This window comes from Zootermopsis nevadensis, unplaced genomic scaffold, assembly GCF_977971745.1.
Source record: "Zootermopsis nevadensis isolate Lab colony 2312 unplaced genomic scaffold, Znev_1.0 Znev_ptg000021l, whole genome shotgun sequence".
In the NCBI taxonomy this organism is placed as follows: domain Eukaryota; kingdom Metazoa; phylum Arthropoda; class Insecta; order Blattodea; family Termopsidae; genus Zootermopsis; species Zootermopsis nevadensis.
This window is the reverse complement of record NW_028259153.1, coordinates 16,980,466-16,990,779: the sequence shown is the minus strand read 5'-3', so window position 1 is coordinate 16,990,779 and position 10,314 is coordinate 16,980,466. Positions and strand designations below refer to the sequence as shown.

General features: G+C 40.4%; 1 protein-coding gene across 1 annotated transcript in view; it reads left to right on the top strand.

The window, feature by feature from the left end:
• The window catches only part of LOC110839199 (lutropin-choriogonadotropic hormone receptor), a 112,926-nt gene that overhangs the window by 14,647 nt on the left and 87,965 nt on the right, over nt 1-10,314 (top strand). The gene's annotated exons all lie outside the window — the stretch shown is intronic.

Genomic DNA, 10,314 nt, shown 5'->3' with positions numbered 1-10,314 from the left:
GAGATTCGAAGTTCTCACAGAGCGGCGGTGAAGATGTCATTGTTGGTTTTCTGCGAATTAACGACGCCATGCAGATACCAGGGTTTCGGAGAAACATGCTGTCTCCATCTTCAGGGCTGAAGATGGTAGATGCATAGTCAACTTCACCTCTACTAGAATTGCTAAAAATGACAGTTGTATGGAGTTGGCTATTCACCCTGTTACTGTATAATCCAAAAGTTCATCACCGCAGCAACACAAGTCCACAACTCTACTCAGTACAATTCTCTCACCATGATTTATGTTTAATGTTTTTATTCTAACCGAAGAGGTTTCCCCACCAAAATCATGTGGTGATTGCTTTATGGGTGCTTTGGAACAAATAAATACCTAGTGGTGTGTCAGCAGTGCTCAGGGAAATATTGGAACGACATAACAGGGGTTAGAACGTCGAAGGAGGTATGGAAAAAACAGGAAGACGAATCTTCGGGAAATTGGTTGGAGGGTTGGAGGTATAAATGAGATTGTCTTATGATCGTGTTTCATGGTGGGCTTTGATATTGTTGATGTTGAAACCTAGCATTCCGCGACTAAAGAATTATAGAGGATATTCCATAATGAGGAACTTGACGATTTGTAAAGTTATACATTAATATTGATATGGCAGTGAAACTGAGGACGTTCCCATTGGCTGAATATGTATCGGAAGATGCGTCTGTAAAGAATTTTGGTGCAAAAACCTGTTGGAAGTGGCCGCGAGGTTGCCATTCCCACGCGAGGCATGTACGTACGTACGCATGTATTCATCCATGCATGAATACATGTTTGTGCTGTTCTTTAGGTAACAACCTTTGCGTTAACCTATCGTACGGAAAGTCAAAAAAGGATTTGCAGTTTCTGAATTGGAGCAGGATAAAGGAACGAATCCATAAAAGCTGATGATGGAAAAAGAAACGTAAAGTGGGCACAGAATAACTCCGAGCTTGAGTTACGTCACAGTAAGATGGGAAAGGGTGATGAAAAGAGAAAGGGGGAGTAAGACAGGAAAGTTATCTGAGCACGTGCAGTGCAAATGAAAACATCTTCTCTTTTAATTTAGACGCAATCGGCGGCATTTTAATTCATTGACTTGTGCATTGCACTGTATTTTATGAACCAAAGGACGTATAAAAACAACCAGTGAAGGCGGACGCCTCGAACCGCACGCGTTACTTCGCGATCTCCCCCTGACGCTGACGCGTGTATTTGTAACGGCCAACGATGCTTGGAGTTATGTTGGACGTGTACTGGATCAGTAAATCGAGGAGCACAAGTAGGGCTGTGCTGAACTTCTTGTGTGGCAATTTCTTTATCTGCATCGTGACCCTGACCATCAGGCCGCCGGCATGCGTCATCCGACTGCGGTCAACATATTTACAACGGTACCCGGAAATGGCGGTTCTGATGGCTACTGAAAGTGACATGAAAATAAAAGTTTAATTTTCAAGACAGTTGTGATAATTGCACGAATAAACATTTTTTGATTGTGGTCTGCAGTTGCTCTGGTCAGTCTTTCAGAACGTATCCTGAACCACTTCCCTGGATCTTCATTATTTGTACTTTAACCAAGATATTATTGTGTTGAAATGAAGGAATACAGAATGAGCGGAAGCGATGAGGGATGTACTCACAATTTTGGCCGGAAAAACTGAAAGGAATGGATTATTTGGAACACACAGGCGTAAATTGGAGGAGAGTTTTTTTAAGGTCTGAGACGCTGGGATGTGGATTGGATTCAGCTGTCCCAAGGTAGGCTCGGTGATAGAATTTTTTGAACAGAGACATTCAACCTTCTGTTCCATAAAAGGTGGGAAATCCATTTACTAGCTAAGCTACTATAAACTTTCCAAAGGATTCTCCTGCACGGATTTGGTCGTTTGGTTAGTCAGACTTCTGACTTATATATCATCACAGTGAAAACATTTGAGGCACATTTCTGTCAAAAAGTTCGAGTTCAACTTTGTAACAGAAATAATTATAAATCATTTCATGCTTTGGGCATCAGACAATAGGAGTTGTCATTTTCTAAAAGGCGTATGTGCGTATTTTAAAATGTCTTAAAACTGTACTAACACTAGTGTATTTTCAGATTTCAGTCGTTTGTGGGGGGGGGGAGGTGTTCATCATTGATTATCATCGTAACAAAAGTTAGGGGAGTGAGGTTGGTGGGGTATGTAGCATGCATGGATTGGATAAGAAATGCGTACAAAATTGTCGTGAAACCTGATGGGAAGATATGAATTGGGGAGACCCAGGGTTAGATTGGAGCATAAAACATTGCAATGTATTAAAATGCCAGGGTCCAGATGCGAACATGGAAATGAGCCTTCACGTTCCATAAAAAATTTCTTATCAGGTGAGCGATGATTGGTTTCTCAAGGACTCTTTCTTGTCACTGAGGATTTCACAAGCGACATCTGCTGGCGGAGTGCGAAACTCAACTCAGAAGAAGGACTGTAATATACTGCGTTCCAGCGTTTTTGGCCGCTGAACTTTGTGAATTGGAACTTCGGAGCGAGTCACTTACCAGACGTTTGCTGGAAGGGATGGCAGCAGGCCGCGTACAGTACACTCCGTAAGTGTCAGAACGTCACAAAAATTTTCAAAACGTTACCTAACCTAACAAAATCCACGAAACAATCTTAACCTAACCTACCCAACTAAACCTAACCTAACCTAACCTAACCCAACCTATCCTAACCTGACCTGTCGTAACTTCAACTAACTTAGTTCAAAGTAGCCAGAATTAGCCGAGCCTTACGTAACATAATGTGAGCGTGCCGAAGCGTGACTTAGTGACCACGCGTGCCCAAGCGTGACAAATCGTGACCATGCGTGTCCTGATTTGACTTCGTGACAAGGGATCACCGTATGTGTCGAAACGTGACGAAGATTTAGAAAGCGTGACAAAGCGTGACTAGGCGTGACGTGCTATAAAGGCGTGACGAGAGGTCACCATAAATGTTAAAATACGACGACAATTTGAAAAGTGTGCTTAAGCGTGACCAAGCGTGACAAAGCGTGACAAAGCGTGACGTACTGTAACCGCTTGACGAATTGTGGCCGTAAGTGTCAAAACGTCACGAAAATTTTCAAAACGTTACCTAACCTAACAAAATCCACTAAGCAAACCTAACATAACTTACCCTAACACAGCAAAACCTAACCCAAACTAACCTAAGTTAACCTAGTCTAACCTAACCCAACCATTCCTAACCTAACCTGTCGTAACTTCATCTAACGTATTGCAAAGTTGCAAAAATTAACCGATCCGTACGCAACAAAACGTAAGCGTGTCGAAGCGTGAATTATTGACCATGCGTGCCCAAGCGTGATAAAGCGTGACTAGTAGTGACCTGCTATAAGTAAGTGTTAGAACACGACTAAGAATTGAAAAGTGTTCCTAAGCGTGAACAAGCGTGATAAAGCGTGACCAGGCGTGACGTACTGTAACGGCGTGACGAAGCGTAGAAATATATATTCATCGCCCTGATGACGGAGGCAGTATGACCTCTGAAACGTTGGTTAACATCGACCAGACTACACAGCGCAATAACCCAGAAGACAGAAATCTTCGTAGAAATAAATTTTGTTTCCCTCCACTTGTAAGTCAAGGATTGTTGAAAGCCCAATTTCACAAGTTATATGAGGACCTTCGTATGTATCCAAAGAAAATATTCAGATACTTTGTCTATTTGTCAATTTGCTCGAGTTCGGCAGTAGAGCTTCACAGAATTCTATCCATAGTTTCTCTTTAGTTTTTGTCACTGTACTCCCATATGGCCGAACTGTATAGTTCCGACCTTTTTTCCCTTTCAGTTACACCAAGGTCCGGCAAAGAATGTTCGTCGTGCCCGCACACAGATAGGGTTCTTCGTGTTCTATTGCTACCGCCATTAGCTGTGCGGCCACGTATACGAGGTGCGATCGGAAAGTTTCAAGACTGCGCCTATAAAAACCCGTACACTTATCTCAGGTATTAAATTCATCCATCACCCTCGAAGTAGTTCCCCTGGGAGTGAACACAACGATCCCAGCGCCGCTGCCAAGCCTGGAAGCATCCCTGGAAATCTTTCTTTGTCAGCCTGTCAAGCACCATTTGCGATTCTGCCTGAATCTCTTCTATCGTCTCAAATATCCTTCCCTTTAGCTGAATTTTCATCTTTGGGAAGAGGAAGAAGTCACAAGGAGCTTAGAAAGGAAGTTGGGGTCGATTCTTGCAAGATCTTTGAGCTCCTGACAAACGAGAAGTCGATTCTGCTTCTGGTCCTCAGACAGGAGCCTTGGCACAAACTTGGCTGCGATGCGTCGCATGTGGAGTTCTTCCTTTAGAATCAGCTGACAGGTCCCATAGCCTATCCCAACAATGTCGCACAAGTCGTTGATGGTACGACGTCGATCTTCGTGAATGGCCTGCCGAATCTTCGTAACATTTTCGGGCGTTGTGCTCGAAGATGGTCGTCCAGAACGCTCGTCATCATCGACAGAGGTTCGGCCATTTTTAAAACTTGAATGCCACACAAAAGTTTGTGCACGACCCATTGCGGACTCCCCAAATGCTTGCTTTAGCATTTCATAGGTTTCCGTAGCCGTTTTGGCGAGTCTTTGGCAAAATTTGATGCACACGCCATTCCGAAATCGCAGGAGGGTCGGTGTAATGCACTACCAAAACGCCCGTAACTAAGAAACAAATGCTAATTCGATGATGCCGGCTGGCACACTGATTCACTATGAATGTAGGCCGCACCCCCTAGCGGCAGAAGCTCGTACTACATCCGGTTCGTCCTATATTGACACAGTCTTGAAACTTTCCGATCGCACCACGTGTAGCCATCCGCGCATTGCATGGTTGTCCTTTAATAGGTTAGTAATAAGCGCACTTAATATCTGCTCTTGACAATTGCTGCCAGTATACAGACACGCCTAAAGTTTTCTTTTCTCTTTGGGCTTCAAGGGCTTAAATAGGCCACTACCGCTTTCTCCTGCTGCCTACCCAGTTTGTCGTTCTTAATCATTGGATGTTGCAGGACTTTGTCTTATGCAGTTCATCAGCTCGTGGAACATTGTTAAAACAAATTATACAAGAAGAAGCAAACAAACAATTACGCGAGTTGTCGCGTTTCGGGTTTTGTGTTACCAGTCAGTTGGCCATTCATCATTTTAGTCAATTCGTCAGTTCGTTGTCTTATCACTCAGTCCCTCGTAATTGTCCCCGTCTTTAAAGATTTTCGTGAACGTCGTAATGAGTTTAACCAACACAGGACGAAAAAATTTATAAGTACGGATGTCTTCCGGGATGTAGCACCGTCTGCTCTGGCAGATATTGACCGATGTTTTAGAGGTGTTTACTGCCACTAAAACGTCCGTCAATACCCACCAGGCCCCACGTTGCTACATACAAGAAGACAGCCATCTTCATACTCATCGCCATGAAAACTTTAACATCACCAAGGACTTTATATTTGAACGATAAATTGTGACAAATTTACTTAATAATCAAACGTTCTTAAATTTTGTGTAAATTGTTCTCATTTCGTTCCGACCCATATAAAGTTAGATAAAGTCGATATCTTTTGTAAGTATGTTATCAGAGATTCCTTTGCCCAGCGCCGAGAACCTTGATGTTTCAAGGAATTAAGTTCTTCTGTCGATAATGAAATACTTAATTAGGATTATACGTGAAAAATTGCACAAGAACAGTTTCATTTTTACATGTCATTGAAGTGGGTTAGTGGACAGATAGAGCGATTTTGAGTGATCCGACTATGTCGCTGTGTGTGCGTGCGTGCGCCCTGTTTCAGTACCGCGTTCTAATGCAGACCGGGCCTAACTGACTCATCAGTATCTCTGAAACCTTCTATGAACAGCATGCGGTTTGCGATCTCACCAAATATTATTAGGATGATCAGAAAATGGATGATGAGGCGGATAAAGAGTGCACTGCGCATAGATGAGAAATGCATACAAAATTTTGGTTTTAAGCATTAAAATAAAGAGAAGAGAAGGACGGAGTAAATTGGAGAATAAAGTTGACGTTAAGAAAACGAGACGCGCAGTGGATTCGTCTGTTTCTGCATAGGTGTCAGTGGCGAAGTCTTGTAAATACGGTAGTGGATATTTTGGTTTATGAAAGGCGAATAATTTGTTGTTTACGTGAGCGAATATTATTGTCTTAAGAATTACTCTGCTCTTGGGGTTAGCAATTATTTAATATGGCAACCTGTTGCTTAGTAGGACTGTAAAGATTAGTATGGCAATATATCTACGAAACTACGAATATTTGTTGGATTACTTAGTTCAACAAATGTTTTAATACAAGAATGAAGGGATCGCGCAAAAAATTACGATATGTTACATTTGTATTTAATAGCTCTGCATTACTAATCTCGTGTTTGAATGTCGTGTGACAGTTTTATTGTTTGACTGTTTTGTTTGTTCTGAGTGCAAATGTTGAAATCATTGTGATCGAGTTCTGTTGCACCGTAATTGTATTATCCCTTGAATGGTTGGAGGTCTCTGTTTGCAGTTAAAATTTAGGGAATAAATTACAAAATAATTACAATCTTTTCTGCATCTGCGGTGAGTGCTTTTAGTGATTGTTGTATGTAGTGTGATTAATGTTGACCCCATTAAATGATAAAACAGTGGCCAAGGGCACTGACGCAAACAAAACACTCCAATTAACGTTTAGTGCCACCCGCTGAGATATTTTCATCTTGATATTGATCTTCAAAGTAGGTTTCGATTGGTTCCCTGTTATTCACCATCGTAAAATTCACATTGCACTCGGCGATGAATAACTTATGTAACTGATACAGCATTCTTAAACAGTATGGGTGATAAAATTAAGGAGGAAGAAATAGGTAGGGCTGAAACATTCATATAACAGATTAGAAATGCATACACAATTTTAGTTTGGAAACAAATGGGATAAACTTTCAAGGCCAAGGCATGGGTGACACGCTTTTTTAAAAATATGTTTTAGAGGTAAGGTTTGAGGACGTTAATTGTATTCATAAGGTTCAAGATAGGGTTCAGTAGAGGGATCTTTCGCAAACGTTAACGAAACTTCGGTTTTCTTACGCTGGCCAGCTGAGCAAAAGGTCTCCGTTCTATGTAGTTAGTGTACTTTTTAGTGCTGTGTTCTTGAAAAATGCTCTACAACACCCTTCTGAGAAGACAGTGATTGTTTATGAACTTTGCTGAAGACATAGCCTAGAAGAAATTTTGAAGTGAGATTAAATATCTGTTTGCTTTCGGTTGTTAAGCATTGAACGTTCATCAGTCAGGTTCATGTTACCAAGATCAGTAAAACTTCTGGTTAACTCTGAAACGTGTGTAAAAGTCAAATATAAATATGATTCAAATATTGAATGCACTACTTTGAACTATTGAATTCCTACGTCACCAGGGACTCGCCATAGTTTCAGTGTGTGTACGAGAATCGTCAGAATAAGGTTAACTAAAGAAGATCTGAATTCCTGCGTAGTACGTAGCATAGTCAGAGCTATAGTCGAGCCAAATGGGCCCGGGGTTGCACCCCTGTGCTTTATAGACTACCACGGGGCTACCCTTGGACTGCCTTTAAGACGGATTTGTTGAAAACGAACGGCGTAGGAATCAACTGATAGACAAGAAGATGCAGAGTGTCCCTCTGTAACACTAGAAAGAAATTTTAACTTCCCCTGTTTGAGGCGGATCTTGAAGCTCTTTTATTATGAGCATTTGAATTGCATTTAAACTTGTAGAAATACTTTATTTACTTATTTCTCTCCAACAGAGAGATACCGTCCAATTACAGGACGCTTACTCAGTGTACTGGACAGAAACAAAAGAAGAATTACATACTTCGCAGTAAAACACATATAAACAATTCATTTGTGTTTGGTTAATTATTTTCTCGGAAAATTGTGAGTTATATTCTGAATAAGCGGTTGACTAACTGCTATGGAATTCGCAAGATTTCACAGTTTATAATCATTGTGAAATTGCAACCAGTTTTAAACTACAATGACTCACAGGGAGAAAATCAGAATCTCAAACTTCTACACGTAGGCAGAGTGTTGTCTGTGTTAGAAATCGCTTATCAGAAGACAGGTACAAAGCCAGTATTATTATCTGTATGACTGTGGGCTTAGGTCCAAAAGGCATGTTGTGAGATTTCAGGTTCTGAAGGCACCGAGTATGAAGACTTTCTTCTAGGATGTTGCATCGGCAGTCTGATAGAATTTTACCGACGTATCAGAGGTGCTTGCTGCCTGCATCACCTGGGCGAAATTGTTATTGTCATGACGTAGCTTGACAAATATTCCCATTCGGCCGATATTTTTCGGTGCTATTTTGTCGGACATATGTTTCCCGTGATGACTTAAAATGTTATTCTATATTAGTTATTCGATTGAATGATAAAATAAAAGTACACAATAAGGTGAAAACACAAGGATGCTTATAACAAGATTTTCTGGAATACAGGACGCTGGAAACACTGGACGGTCAAGTCGTCGCGGTACGATCCAAACCAGACGCTTGAAATACGTGACACTCTAAACGCTGGCGCTAAAGACACGAGACGTTAGAAACTTGAGAAGCTGGAAATAAGGTACGCTGGGAAGACGGGTCGCTGGAAGGCTATAACCCGAGACGTGAACCTGAAACTCTGGAAACCTGGAAGACGTGGAACCTGACGGAAGCTGTAAATATTTAATGACGGAAAAAAAACTTGAGCGAAGGTGAAAGACAGGACCTGACCCAAACTATCCCAACCCTACCTAACCTAACCTAACCTAACTTAACTTATTTCGAACCCTACAACCGCCGAAGTGTCCTCGTTTTCACAGCGCAGCTGCGTGGATCTTATAACACAATACAAGAGATAACGGCACAATGGAACATTGTAACATAATTAAGATACTTTTAGTAGCAATGTGTCTGATGACACACCGTATCTACCGTCAAATAACGATTTACTTATTCACCACCTAATGGACTAGATATGTCTGTTAGCTCGCAAAGTATAAATTACTTGCCTTTCTTAGGCATGTACAAAAGCAATGCTGAAGGGTTAGGTATGAATTTGTAGCACATGAATTATCCTGTGTCTTTCTATTCAAGAGACAAACACATCTTTACATGAAGGGAGAAGAGTCTGAATTTGGAAGCCAATTTACCCATGTAATGGTCTTGTGATAGTTATGGAAGAGATAAGAAAAGCTTACAGACCACTTGGGGTCACCTAAACATTGGTATGAGGATAATATTAAGATGTATTTTAAAGATAAAAGTTCGATGTCGTCGATTGGAGATTAATCTAGCTTAGAACAGAGCCCTATGGGCAGATAATACTTATTAATGTATCTCACACGGCTATTTCAGAAATGAAATAATCATGCTTGATTTTGACGAAGGAAAGTCTCCTCTCAACAACTAAACACCCTGTGCACAAATAACACTAAACATTTTATTTCGTTCAAACCAGAAGTTGGTAGCCCTTTATATAAAATGCTTTTGCACTGTGTTGTCCATCTTTGTCTTTGGCCTGATTGCTAAATGATCGTAAAAGGTTTTAGTGTGCAAAAGCAATATATGGTCTCGGAAGAAAAAAATACTAAAAATATAATTGTTAACAGAAATGTATAGTCACAATATTTATAATAATTTAGCAATGTCATTATTTTACAGCCGTTTATTGTAAGACAAATCCAGACGAGGAATACCAACGCACCGTGTGGGCCCTCAGTTTATTTTCATACGTAGTCTAATAAAATTATAACAGGCAAATTTTAGCCTATTTAAGGAACGATATGCCTAAGATCTCTTTGTGTTCGTCTGTGTGTGTTCTTAAAACAATTTTTTTAACTCAGTTTCATTTTGCAAAGAAGTTTTGTAAGTTGTTCTTATTAAATAAATTGTGTTTTATTCCACGCTCATGTTTTATGCACTATGTGCGGCTTTTAAAACATTTTATTTTAGGTTTGTGTGAAGTATATTGTCGTTATTATGAAGTGAAAAGTACCAAAATTAAATATTCCCAGAAACTTCTGTGTCGATCCTCAGTGCCAAAATTAATCGAAATTCGCAAAGTATTAATAATACATGCGCTTAATGTTTGAGATATCAAAAAATCGAACTGACTGACATGATTTCATTATGTGTTTATTTTAAGCAGTATTTTTATGAAGAACGTAAAAGTACTTAATGTACAACAATTGAACGTCTGTCCTCTACAAGCTGCTTAGTATGCATTAAACTGCGAAGTAGTCAAATGATTCCAACAGCGAACCACGCATAATATATCTA